General features: G+C 40.6%; 1 protein-coding gene across 2 annotated transcripts in view; it reads right to left on the bottom strand.

The window, feature by feature from the left end:
* Positions 1–13,691, bottom strand: part of LOC139993160 (zinc finger protein rotund) — a 247,346-nt gene that overhangs the window by 221,458 nt on the left and 12,197 nt on the right. The gene's annotated exons all lie outside the window — the stretch shown is intronic.

Raw genomic sequence — 13,691 nt, 5'->3', positions numbered from 1 at the left:
TGTATGTTATAGCGTCGTTGATTACGAACAAGCGAATTAGCAAATGAAAAATATATTTCGTTTGTAAAAGTAACACTGACTCTTGGAAAAAGCAACAGGTGTTACTAGATAAAATTCTATAAAAGCTGTGTATCTAACAATTATCATCGTTATAATTGAAGTACTAGAAACAGTAATAAAAACGAAATTAACGATTCCATATAAAATTCTATTTCAATAATAATTCAAAAATAATCTTAAAGTAATTTCTATTATTTTTTTTTTTTTTTTTTTTTTAATACACCAAAGGGAGGAAATTATATCTTCCGAATTTACAGAATATACGCGTAGTCGAAAGTGTGTGTGAAAGATAGCGATGGAAATTAGTAATCGGAAAGGCTAAATCCCCGTTCGAATCCGCTTGCATAATCGCGCGGCTGCTAACGCCACGCCACGGCAAAACGCAGAACCGTTTTGACGTTCTCGAGAACGAAGCTTCGATGGTACACGCACGCCTCTCTCATCTTCTCTCCTGCTCTCCCTCTCGTCTTATCCTAGTCTCTCTTGCGCGAAACCTGAATCACGTGGAGTGGACCGAGAGAGTACAATCGAATCTCGCACGCCAACGAGACATCTCAGCCGCATCTCGAGCTGATCCTCGAGCACGTGCTTTTGACGTTTCTCTGCTCTTTCCTTCGAAATAATATCTTTTTCGTTCTTTCATATACCGATGCTGAAATCCATACTTGCTTTATCGATTCAGAAGGAATTATCGGAACTGAAGATGCGACGAATTAAAAGATCGGAAGACTATTACTATCCTGAGAACCCGAAGCATCTTGTGTCTTAATAATTCGAAAAATCCTAAGGTACCGGGACTTTAATGTTCCAGAATCTGCGACATTTCGGTATTCGAGATTTTCCTAGAAATGAAGAGTCTCAATAATTCCTAGTCTACGATGTTTCAAAATTCGGAGGATCCTAGACACTGCGAGAGTGCCAGGATCTCGAATTCGAAACCTCGAACAAATTTGAACTCTCCGAAGAATCGCAACACCCAAAGGGAGCTAAAACAGTCCCTTACAATTTCTCTTGTACGTCGAAAAATGATATTCCTCTGCTTGAACTCGCGCCAATGTGAACAAGGCTCTCATTAACGCGAACAAGATTGGCCCAGAAGTCGCAGAAAGTATCCATCTGATCAGTTTGACGCGCGTATCGAGGTAACCAAACGGGGACACGAAAAGGATGGCGAAAACTGGGAAAGGCCGAATAGTGGACAACGAGAAGAAACAAGAACAGGAGAAGATAGTGGTATCTCCGTTTACATGCGGTGCATGCTCGCTTATCAACGGATATCGGATCTGCGAAATCTCCGTATCCTTATCTGTAATCTTAACAACTTCCCGGGGAGAGCCGAGCCCGGCCAGCTCGGTTTACCTGCCTGTTTTACCTGGACAACGAGATGGTGGCTTCGTCGCATCGTGTTCCTCTCTGCTACACATGTGGACAAAGCCACGAGATACCAGAGCGGAGATTACGCGCCGAGGGAACACGCTGACACTTAACAGGACCCAATTAAACCCATTACACGATTAATTATCTAATTAATTAATACCTGACCGAACGCGAAGCGGTACGATCCGCCGAATTGAGAGGAACTACAACAGGCCTTCTTCCACCCATTCTATCTCCTTCTCTTTCCCTCTACGCAAGCGGTAAATAGACCGTGTCAAAATCCTTGCGGCTGCTCGGTGATAAATTTCTGCCGCCATCCACGATAATTAACGCGACCCGGTGTTTAATTGAGTTACCGTGGTTAGGGGCTACCGTGCACCTTCGATTCTGCCCCGTTAGGCACCACGACGCTAGCCAGCACCGTGGATGATCAATTAGAACATTGGATCAATTAGAATACCTGCTTTCCTTCAGCTATAACAATAAGAAACGAACGTTTCCATCGTACTTGAAATAATTGAAATTTCGTTTGTTCACAAGCTACAAATTTTCAAGTGGTGCTGACTGATTGCCATTTAGATATTAACAACTAACAATTGCTATGCAAATAGGCATCGACTAAGTAGAACAGTAACGTGATAAAGTGGTACGATGATAAATGTACAAAGTAAGTAGATTGCAAGTAATTAAAGATTATGATTGTTCGTAACTGCTGTTTCTTTTTCTACGGAAATTTTCAACTTCGAACAAGGTACAATTTTCGTATTACCGACGTTGATGCGGACGCGTAATCTGCAAATCACACGACGTTACATAGAAAAAAAAAAAACCTATGAAAACTCGGTTCTCACAATTTTCCTCTTTTATCCCGCGTTAGTCATTTTCCCTGGTCTTATTCAAATTATGTGGCCATTATTACAATTGCCTCCGCTAACATTTATTCGATGACTACATCTTCTAATCCAAACGAAACTATACACCGTCTGGTTAATTGCGAAAAATGTTTCTCTTATGGCAATCCGCAATTACACAACGCGATACCAACGACAGAGAAACATGTGCGTCTGATGTTTATTCATGCTTCTTTTTCGCTCTCTACCCTCCATTGTCGGAGGGCTTCGAGGTCCCACGATGTATCGCGCGCGTAACTTATACCTCGTCCACACTGTCGACAGCTTTTCATTGCTGCTCGTGAGACGATACCGTCGGGGGTGTTATTGTATAAGTATAGCCTCGAGGCTGGCATTATTAGATTTACCCAGACAGTGTAATTAAGAAACAGCTAGGGAAACTTATCTCGTCTATTTCCTTGGAAATAAAAAAATTATTACATCGTCGAATGGTAACGCTTCAACGTCTGGCGTTATAATCGCGATACAGCGCTACTTTGAAGATCGTAGTAACAAAGACTGGAAGATAATTCGTCCGCAATTTTTTGACACTTCTTGCCAGACAGTCGCAAAGAAGACACTTTACTTTTACGAGTTCGGAATTTACGATATCTCCGAAAGAATTTCCGTGCGAGGTACTCCGAGGATTATAAGAAACATTTGTGACAAACGCTTTGAACTTCATAACCGGAGGTTTTGATGCTTTGACGAGTAACTAAATGGCAAATAGGTTAACAAAATTTGGGGAACTTCAAAGGAATCAAAATGTAGGTAATTGTTGAGTAATGCGCTAGCTGTATTACAGAGAAGATTTTTGTATTACTCGATCAGAAACTGTAACAACCTTCGCGTGATAATTCTCGTACATGAAACTTTCTTTTTCACAATTTCCGACAGTATTATACGATTTTATAGAAAATAGCATACGATATATCAAATATGGAACGACGACAAACCACGATGGAAGAAATATCGTACACGTACGTGATAGAAATATTTTATTCCAAGCTTCAGAGCCTAAAATTATCGCTTATTTTACTTAACGTACTTTACGATCTTTGATACCATAAAATACAATCACCGTAGAAATCCTAAGTTTCTATATAAATGCGATATAATTTTCACTACAATCGGACCGAATGATCGTGTTATTCGTGATTTGTCTACAATTCTGCATATTCGACTCGAAGAAAGATCGATTTACCCAGCGATCGTTTTCCTAAAATTCTGACTTGGAAACGAGTGTCTATCTATGCGTAGGTCTTATTTTACCTAATATGTAAAACGCTAAAAATGTTCAATACGCTAAAATACAATCACCGTGAAAATCCTAAATCTCAGTGTCCGTACTCTACAAGTACAATAAAATATTCGCTAAAGTCGAATGAAATAACCGTGTTGCTCAAGATTTGCCTACGATTCCGCACATTCGACTTGAGGAAGTATCGATCTACTCAGCGATCGTTTTCCTAAAATTCTGACTTGGAAACGAGTGTCTATCTATGCGTAGGTCTTATTTTACCTAATATGTAAAACGCTAAAAATGTTCAATACGCTGAAATACAATCACCGTGAAAATCCTAAATCTCAGTGTCCGTACTCTACAAGTACAATAAAATATTCGCTAAAGTCGAATGAAATAACCGTGTTGCTCAAGATTTGCCTACGATTCCGCACATTCGACTCGAGGAAACATCGATCTACTCAGCGATCGTTTTCCTAAAATTCTGACTTGGAAACGAGTGTCTATCTATGCGTAGTTCTTATTTTACCTAATATGTAAAACGCTAAAAATGTTCAATACGCTAAAATACAATCACCGTGAAAATCCTAAATCTCAGTGTCCGTACTCTACAAGTACAATAAAATATTCGCTAAAGTCGAATGAAATAACCGTGTTGCTCAAGATTTGCCTACGATTCCGCACATTCGACTCGAGGAAACATCAATCTACCCAGCGATCGTTTTTCTAAGCCACTAAAGAGGACGAAATAAGCGTTCCACTTGCTCCATGAAGGATCGATTCGCGGGCCATTCGTGACTAATAACTCGCCACTGGCCGGCGAGAAAATAACAATTGCTGCAAGATCGCGATGAAATCCGTGGCAATGTTTCAAATTCTTTCTACGGCCCTGGTGTGGTGCACACGCATCTGTCCGACTGTCAACGACCCCAGAAGACCGACAACGACGACTTCGCTGCCATTCTTCTCGCGTTTCCGTCCATCAATCCTAGAAACTCGGCGTCGACGTCGCTGGAATGCACGCAGAATATCGCCCCTCCTCATCTCACCCACAAACTCTCTGTATACCGTGTTTCTTTTTCGTAATAACGAGCGGAGGCAAGTTCGCGACCAAGCAAACACCGTCCTTCTCCACCGTCCATACGACTACGCCCCGTTCTTTCTCATTCGATCCAATTAAAAGTTTGCACGAGAGACCGGCCAACAGGCAGATAAGGGAAACACGGCTCTCGAATTGTTTCTGACGCGATATTTATTGCCCCGGGCTAGGAAATTTAGTGGCACTGGCTATACCGAGGTATATAAACCGTGTAAACGGTTATTGCGCGAATTAAAATTCTGCCTGTTACAGTCGAAGGGTTTTTTGATAGCGAACCAAGTCGAAGGATTTCGAAAAGTAGCGACAAACTTGACACGTGCGTGAAACAATTATTTTTCATACAATTTTCGTGTAGTTTCGTGTAGGTTTGAAATTAACTTAACAATCGGGTAATACGAAGCTTTGAATTAAGCTAAAAAAGGATAATGATCCTTCAGGCTCGGTTATGTTAGACGACTTATTGATTTGACCAGATTAATTAGTAAAATTGAATATTTTGGTGAATTTTTGAATTGACGTAAACGAGAGTAGAGTAGAGTAGATTTTTCAGTTTTAGTGTTACAATTTTCCCACATTTTACAGGTACGTATCATTTCGTGATATTCATCGAGTGAGAAATTGCTTGGAACAATTGGAACAGTTTTATCGGAATCGTAAAATTTTACGAAGAAAAATTTTAGTCGCAGAATTACAGCAGCATAGTAAATTTTGTTAAACAGCTTGAAACATCATTTTTGTACTTGAATCGCTGATCGAATTAGGATATCGTTTCCCTAATCATTTTAACTTTTATATCGTGCATATATTATTTCCTAAGCCGCGTGTATACTTCCATCTAAATCAACATAAATATCACTGAAACCTACGGTTACTCGTTTCCAAGTAGGAAATCGTCTCGCAAATATAGAAAAGGAAAATTATTCTTCGAATAATCGATATACACAAAGTGAGATTTTTCCACTAAAATTGGTTCAATTGTTAGTCGAAAGTGACAATACAAGAGGCATCTTTCGAAAGGAAAATTAATCTCGGATCGAGTGGTAACGAGACGAGACACAGGAAAAATGAAAAAGCAGAGGTCTAATTGGGTTTCTTTGTACGGTGCATCGACTAATTAAAGCGCTAAATAAAATTAACTGCTTGTCGATTAGGGTTTCATTTTTTTCTGCCGGTCTAGAAGACACGTTTATAGCCTCGTATAAATCCCGGGAATTGATTTTACGAGATTATTAATCATTGCTACCGAGGCAACGAGCGATAAATCTACGAAGATGAAATTTTTACAAGCGATAAAGAGTCTTTGTGTAGACGTATCCCGGACAAAGTCCACTTGTGCTGATTTTCGCACATCGAAACCACCTTTTTTTACGTTGCTGTTGTTTAAAAGTTTCGCCATCTAACGGACGATCGTGAGCCATCGGTTTCCTTTCTACATTCTTTGTGTCCCGAAAAGAAAAGAAAATATAAGTAATCGTTAGAAAGAAAGCTATTATACCATATTTAAATAAACGCACGAGTAATAGGACTAATTAGAGGGAAGAGTTTTCGAGCGAATGCAAATTCGTTGATGGTTCTCGAAATAGAAAACCATTTCCAAGAAACGTAGCGCGTATGAGGAATTAGAAATTCGCTTTGCATTTTCTACCGTTGCGTTGGTTACTACGCTGGTCTTTGTTAATAATTTATCGCCATTCGTGGAAACGATAATGTGTGTATCTAATAGCGTGCAGGAATTTCGTTCTAACTGGAATTTAGTCAGCCAGTGGTATAAGACCGTTCGTAATCAGACACTAGAATCGGGCTCGCAATTAGCATGATCCAAACATAGCCGATTCCTCCGCCAGTTAACGCTACGTACAACTGTCGAACCTCCGAAAACGACGAATTTTAGTTTTCTAGTTCTCGTAATTTGAAAAAATACACGGACGTTTTTCAACTTTGATTCACACACAAGCGTAATTACTTATATGGGTAGCTGCTCCTTTTCATCGTATTGCTTTCGTTGTAATTATTTTTTCGTAGCATATTTATCACGGTAGTTCCACTGTTGAAATTATTGAAAATTCCTAAGACAGCTTTTTGGTTTCGATCGACTATGAGAAACGTAACGAGAAATTTACAAAGTTTCTTTGCATTCGATCAAAAGGCCGCATGTTAAAATACATTAACCTCGTCCCTAATGGATAAATTTGAATTCTTCCGTTCGCACCATCTCGCCCAAGATTCAGTCGTTTTTACACATCGAAACGGTTCACAGACTGCTACGTATTCTACGCGCTCTTCCGTCCAATTTAAAAGCTATCAGATGCATCTGAATTGTATAAATCGACGATTCGATTCAACACTCTAACGTTCGATCCTCGTTACTCCAATCTTCGATACCTGTGCATTTTACCTGTACATTTCTCTCTCGTAATTTCAATGTTATCAATGTTATCGAAATTGGAAAAAATTTTCAAAATCCACGGCATCCTCCCAAACTGCAACGCAGATGCAACGACAAGAGCCGACTAATGAAAAACCGATCGGTCCAAACCGACTCTGCTCGTCCTACGCATCTTCGTTGCACGAAAATTCGCGAAGAAACTAATCGGAACCGCAGTATCTAGAGATCACGTTCCCTTCATCCCTTCTGGATTCTGACCGGCGCTGTAAGCTCGAGAAACCACCCCAGCGAAAAAACAAAAAACAAAAAAAAAAAAAAAAAGAAAAGAAAAGAAAAGAAATGGTCTCCGCGCGTCTGCTCCCCTGATCGTCCCAGCGACGCAGGGTATCCGGTGCATTTCGCTGTCGTGTGTTCGCGTGCAAGAGGCAGTAACCCTGAAGGTAAGGCGAAATGCCACCTGGCAGCTTTTTGTCGGCCCCTTACGCGAGATGCGATATCGTTTTTGCCCCGGTGTCCAAGTGGAGGAGCCGCCGCCGCCGGTGAACCCTCTCTTCTTGTTCCTCGTCACGACTCCCACTTCCGGTCTCGGTTAGGTCTGCCTAGGTGACCGTGGGCCAATGGCAACCATGCACCACGCCTCCCCCACCCACGCGCACCTGCGTTCACGCCCACCAATCGGAGGACGTGCTACCTGGTGAACCCGCGACCAAGCCGCACCGAGAGAAAGACGAGGAGAGAATATTCCGCAGCGCGATGGAGAGGGAACACCGAGATCCAACAGAGAGGATGAAACGCGTCCTCCACTCGACGCGCACGCTCCGACCTCACCTTTCTCGCGCACTCTCTTCGTCCTCTTCCACGCTTCTTCTTTTTTCACCCTGGGCTACCTTCTTCTCGCGCAACCCTCTCCCAGCCACCGGCTTCGCTTCTTCATCTTGACCAGGCTCCACTCTCGATGATGTTTCCACGTCTCTTTGTTGGCCTTTCTATCGGAGCTCGCATGGAAACGCATTCTCCCTTCTTTTTTTTCTTCTCTTTTTCTTTCTTGTCTTTTTCCTTCGCTTTGACGTTAATTGGTTTGCGGTCGAAGGATCTTTGTGGATGGAACAATAGGGGTTGTACGTGTCGTAGGGGTTGTAGGTGGTCGTAAGCATAGGCGAAGAGTGGTAGGATGATCTTGACGAAGAGTTTTACGTAGATGGCGAAGAGCAGGTATGGAGAGAACGAGAAGTCATTAGGGATTGCATGAAGAGACTTCGTAGCGTCGATAGTAATTCTCTAATGATGACTTTGTTTTTTTTTTTTTTTTTTTAAGTAAGGAAGAATGTGCATAAGCGTTTTTAAAAGTTGCATCGTACGAAACGTCGGATTATAGGATTGTATAAAAATTGGCAGTCAATGGGTTGATTGGCGCAGCGAAAGAAGAGGCAGCGATTCCGCTTCGATGAATTCCGACGCTACAAATTCTAAATGAATAGGACGTAGGAAGCTTAAATACGGAGAGTATCAACGTTGATCTTCTTTTGTTTAACGCTGGAATTACAGAACCGATCGCGATAACGCGCAAGAAGTTAAGCCAGTGGAATAAGAACGTACGTAATCAGCCAGCGGTACCTCGATCACGCATAGCGCGACCCAAACGTTGCGTGCAACCATCAGATCTGTGAAAATCGCAGGCTTTAAATTCGTTGCCATCGCAATCGGTAAAAACATGCCGCTGTCGTTATCAAAAAATAATGCCGACTTTTATTAACATATTTATCGCAGATGATTAATTTGCGAGAGAAAACGACGTTTCGTATGCGCCAATGTAACAGCGACGCACGGAACAGGAAGACAAAAAGTGGCAAATTCGTAAATTAAAGCGAGCCGTGGTGACTTTAATGTCGACATCCGCGTCCCACGGATAAAAATCGCTCGGCCGCGGGAAAGGGATAAAAATCGTCGCGCCTTGAACTTAACCGTGGCTCTCGTACGAGGGAGGAGCACGAGTGACTCGGCTTCACGGCCATTTTTGCAACGGACCGGGCAAAAAGGCCCTCGCGGCAGCCAAATTTGGAAAGCTGGCTGGGCCCAGCAACGGCCTTTTACGGGGGACCACCGGTCGCCAATGGCCGCCTTCAACTTGAAAAATCTCACCGGCCTGCGAAACCATTCGATTCGTGTTCTAACGCCTACGACATCGCGCCTGTTCTTTTACACGACGCTCCACACGCCTCGGTACGCGTCTCTAAAAGTTTTCAACGATCAACCGTCGTCCGCGGAATTTCACTGGGAATTATGGAATTTGCGGCTCGAGACTCGCCGACGACCACGTTCCCTGCATTTCTGCGCCGAGTAGATCACTTTTGCCGTTTGCGAAACAGCCTTCGTCGAGGTTGATTTACAAGAGACTTTTACTGGCCGTTGAAAGACTCCGCTAGCTTTTCCTCGTAGCTGTGCGACGTACAACGACGATTAAAATTGCTTGAAATTATTTTCTTGATGAGAAGAGAGTCGATGGTTTCTAAGTGGAAACGTTCGAATGGACGAATCTACTGTGGCTGAATGTACCGTGGCTGAATCTACTGCGGCTGACTCTATTGGATTGGCAACTAAGTGATTGCGGATTTTGTCATTAGGTGGTATTGACAGAATCCGTAATCACTTAGTTGCCAGTGCAATACTATACATTGATACGATCAGGTCAGTCGACGTCGGTGATACTGCAGCAACAATTGTTATTTGCGTAAAGTGATAGAATTGTTCGCACGTTTCCTACTCTTGGAGGAATCTGAATATTTTCCAAGTCGTAACGAAAGCACATTTGGAAATATCGGGTTAAGGAGACTCTGGGTATTCTCACCAAAAATTATACAAAACTTTGTGGAAAGTTGATTATTCTAATAAGAAGACGAAGTAACAAAATTCCGTATATTTTGTAAAACTCGTCGAACCTCGGGTTGCATTATTTGTGAATTGATTTATCAAAATTCTTTACGATATACGCTGTGTAGAAAATAGTACATTGGGTTTTTCGAATCTTCTCGCCGACTATGCTCAATTTCTCTTAAATATACTGTAGACGAATTAGATAAATTACAGGAAGAAAACAAATAGCTTTGTATTAAGGCTACATAATTGTAAACAAATTCTCAAGCTCGAAACAATATAAAAATTTATTGTAATTAACTCCGCGGTCTCGCAATATTTTATCCACCGATTTTATTTATTTATTTCATTTTTGAAAAAGATGCACATAAGTGTACACCACTGTTTCATCGCGTCGTTCGCGCAACAAAGACGTTCAAAGTTCACTAAAACGCTGGATGAAGGAAAACAATCGCGAAGATCGTTGTATAGAGAAAAAAAGTGGCGAAAAAGATATTTAATACACACGTATGAATTTCGCAGGATTCACGGGAGGCGAATTTCATCGGAGGAAACGGCCACCACTTCCGCGTGCCTGCAACTCCACGTTAATACGGTGTTTTTCTTACAATTAGCTAAACGAGCCGCATTCTCCGCCCCCATCTAAGCCGCCGACAGAGATTTTCCAAGCGGAAAAATCAACACGGCCAGTTAATTTCATTCAGATTTATGAGAATTAATGAACGCGTCCCGATCCCTTTAATTTCCTTTTACGGCGAGCTAAGCCAGACAGTCCCACGAGTTTTCCAGCTTCCGGAGGTCGTCGACATGGCCAACCTGCCGCTGGATAAACTGAAACTGTCCATTCTTTTCTTTTTTTTTTTCTTTTTTCTACGAACAAGAATTCTTCTAATCCATCTCGATTTCTTATTTCTAGAAATATTAATCTTCATTGCAAAACAAAGATGGTAGTAAAAAATATTAATTAATTCGCATAACTAGAGTTATTTTGCAAACGATAATTGATTTTTTGCGATAATATGCAAACTAGCAGTGTCTATAATGTTTCAAAGCTGCCATGTTTGCATACGTTTGCATCTAATTATCGATGTCTGTCGAACGTAAGGAAAACTACGTATCAATAAGATACAATCGTTTTTCTGCAATAAATTCTACATGTATACGATGTTGTTTACACATAGTTACTTTTAATATCATTGGCTAAAAGAAATTATTTATCTATGATTTACTATAATCTAACTATTATTTAAAAGTATCACAGCCTCGTTCAACGTATGCATAAAAAGTAATTTACTATAACTCAGATATACATAAAATTACTTATCTATCACTTACTATAATTTACTATAATTTAATTATTATTTGAAATTATTATTACGTACAGTTATTACATACATTGCATTATTACATACGGCTATTACATTCTTACCACAGGTACTTCGTAGTAAATTATAGATCAGTAATTTTCCATATGTACGCACGCATTATGTCGTACGCGAGGAATTTATCAAGCAGCGACGATCGAGCAACTCGACAAGCCAGAAATTCGACGGAGGCTAGTTCGATAATCCAGCAAGATCCAGGTGAAATGATCGAAAGGGAGAACAAGGACGGAGTAAAGAGCCAAGAAGTTTTCGCAAGATAGCATCGTGATAAGACCAAAAACGGCGAAGGGGGACGAAAAGCCTAGTAAAAACGGCGACTAATGTCGAGCTTTCCGCTTCGTGGTACCAGGAATGATCGCACTTACGGTCGCCGAGCGGAAAAGTGGTGAGACAGGACGAAGGGGAAATTGGTTGCACGTTGCACTTTCAGAGGCTTTTTGTCAGTCAGCTCCGACCGTGGAGCCAATGAAGTTCTCTTTCGTTCGGTCTCTATGCTCCTCTCTTCTCTTTTCTACCTTCGTCTCGACATACGTCCATCTCTCATTCGTATTAGTAACAACTACTAGATCTTCTACGTGACGATGATCAAGATAAGATCCTCGGAAGGAAAATTTTTCGCCATCGAAATTGTCATATTTGCACGATTTCTCTGTTTCGGTACCAATGTCGTATATATTTGTGTTAGTTAGTTAGTGCAATCACCACTATCGCAAGTTTTGCGTTTGAAATAGTTTCGTACGTATACGTGAATCGCTATTCTATCTCAAAGAAATGATCTACTGATACGTGATAAGTTCATTTAACGTCATGGGCAAATAATGTTGCTGCTTCTTTTGGCTGTTATTTTTTGAAAAAAAAGAGAAATGCATTCAAGTCGCTGACGCAATCGACTCATGATAAATCAGAAACATATTTATGAATATTTATCCGAATAGATTGACACAGTCGGTTCACTTGACATAGTCCAACAATTAACTATTTCAAAATAGCTTCGGGCTATGTACCTATGTAAAATGATGTGTCATTTTTCAAAGGATATTTAAACAACGCTGGACATGTATATAACACGGGAATAAAACGATCAATCTCGGTCGTTGCTGATGAATTTAACTTTCGTGCTCCGCGATTCTTTACAGTCTTCTTCTTCTATTTTCCACGGTTGCGCTTGGAATATGAAATATTAAAAATTAGTGCAACAAAAATATATCCGAGTAGATCAAGCAAGACGTCTAACGAAGACGCCAAGACATAAACGTCGTACGTAAACGCGTGATTCTTGAGAATAAAAGTGAGATCTTTGAATAGAACGTCGAGTGAGAACCGAGACACAATGATTTAATTATCGAAAGAAAAAAATAAAAAAAAAATAAAAAAAAAAAGCAAGGATAGGGAGACACGGAAAGGAAGGAAAGAATAGACAGAGAATCATAGAGTGCGGCGATCGTAGAGCTCAACCGCTATCGATAGCCGCCATTATCATAAAAATATGAGAATTCAACGTTGACCGGAGATCACGGGGAACGATTGCCCGTAAGCATGGCAATTAGTCACGGCCTTATGACCCGGTGCGCACACGTTACACCGTAATTATTCTCATAATCTGCTGTCATCGCGTTTTCCCGGTAATCGTTCGCATTAAATTCATCTCCGAGCGCGGTTCAAGTGCGAGCCACGAGCCGTGGAAGCTCGGACGAGTGTGAACGCGAATGGAGAAGGCTAGAAGAGAGACCTAAACGAAGCAAGAGGCTCGCAACGGGATACATAATATACATAATTAAAAAAGAAACAGACAAAGGGCGGCTAACTAGCCTGGCAATTACACGTTGCAACCGGGGAGATACGAATTCATCTCTCGTCGCCTTTATTCAATTAACCTACGAACTGAGAATCCACGCACCGTGAATGTACGTGACAAACTTCATCTAGTTTTTTTTTTTTTTTTTTTTTTTTGAAAATCGTTCTTGTTTTTTGAAGAAAGTATTTATTTCACACATCAGACGTATTATCCGTAAGAGTTTATTTCTTTTTATCTCGCAATATAGACAAGTATGATTTAATTTGCCAAAGAAAATTAGGCTGGGAGGCTTTGTGATTAACGTTAGGAAAGTTAATCCCAGTATTAATTAATAAAATTATTAATAAAATTAATATCAATTGATATAGACAAGTATGATTTAATTTGGCAAAGAAAATTAGGCTGAGAAGCTTTGTGATTAACGTTAGGAAAGTAAATCCCAGTATTAATTAATAAAATTATTAATAAAATTAATATCAATTGATATAGACAAGTACGATTTAATTTGGCAAAGAAAATTAGGCTGAGAGGCTTTGTGATTAACGTTAGGAAAGTTAATCCCAGTACTGATTAATAAAATTAATA

This window comes from Bombus fervidus, chromosome 12, assembly GCF_041682495.2.
Source record: "Bombus fervidus isolate BK054 chromosome 12, iyBomFerv1, whole genome shotgun sequence".
In the NCBI taxonomy this organism is placed as follows: domain Eukaryota; kingdom Metazoa; phylum Arthropoda; class Insecta; order Hymenoptera; family Apidae; genus Bombus; species Bombus fervidus.
This window is presented reverse-complemented; position numbering and strand designations above follow the sequence as displayed.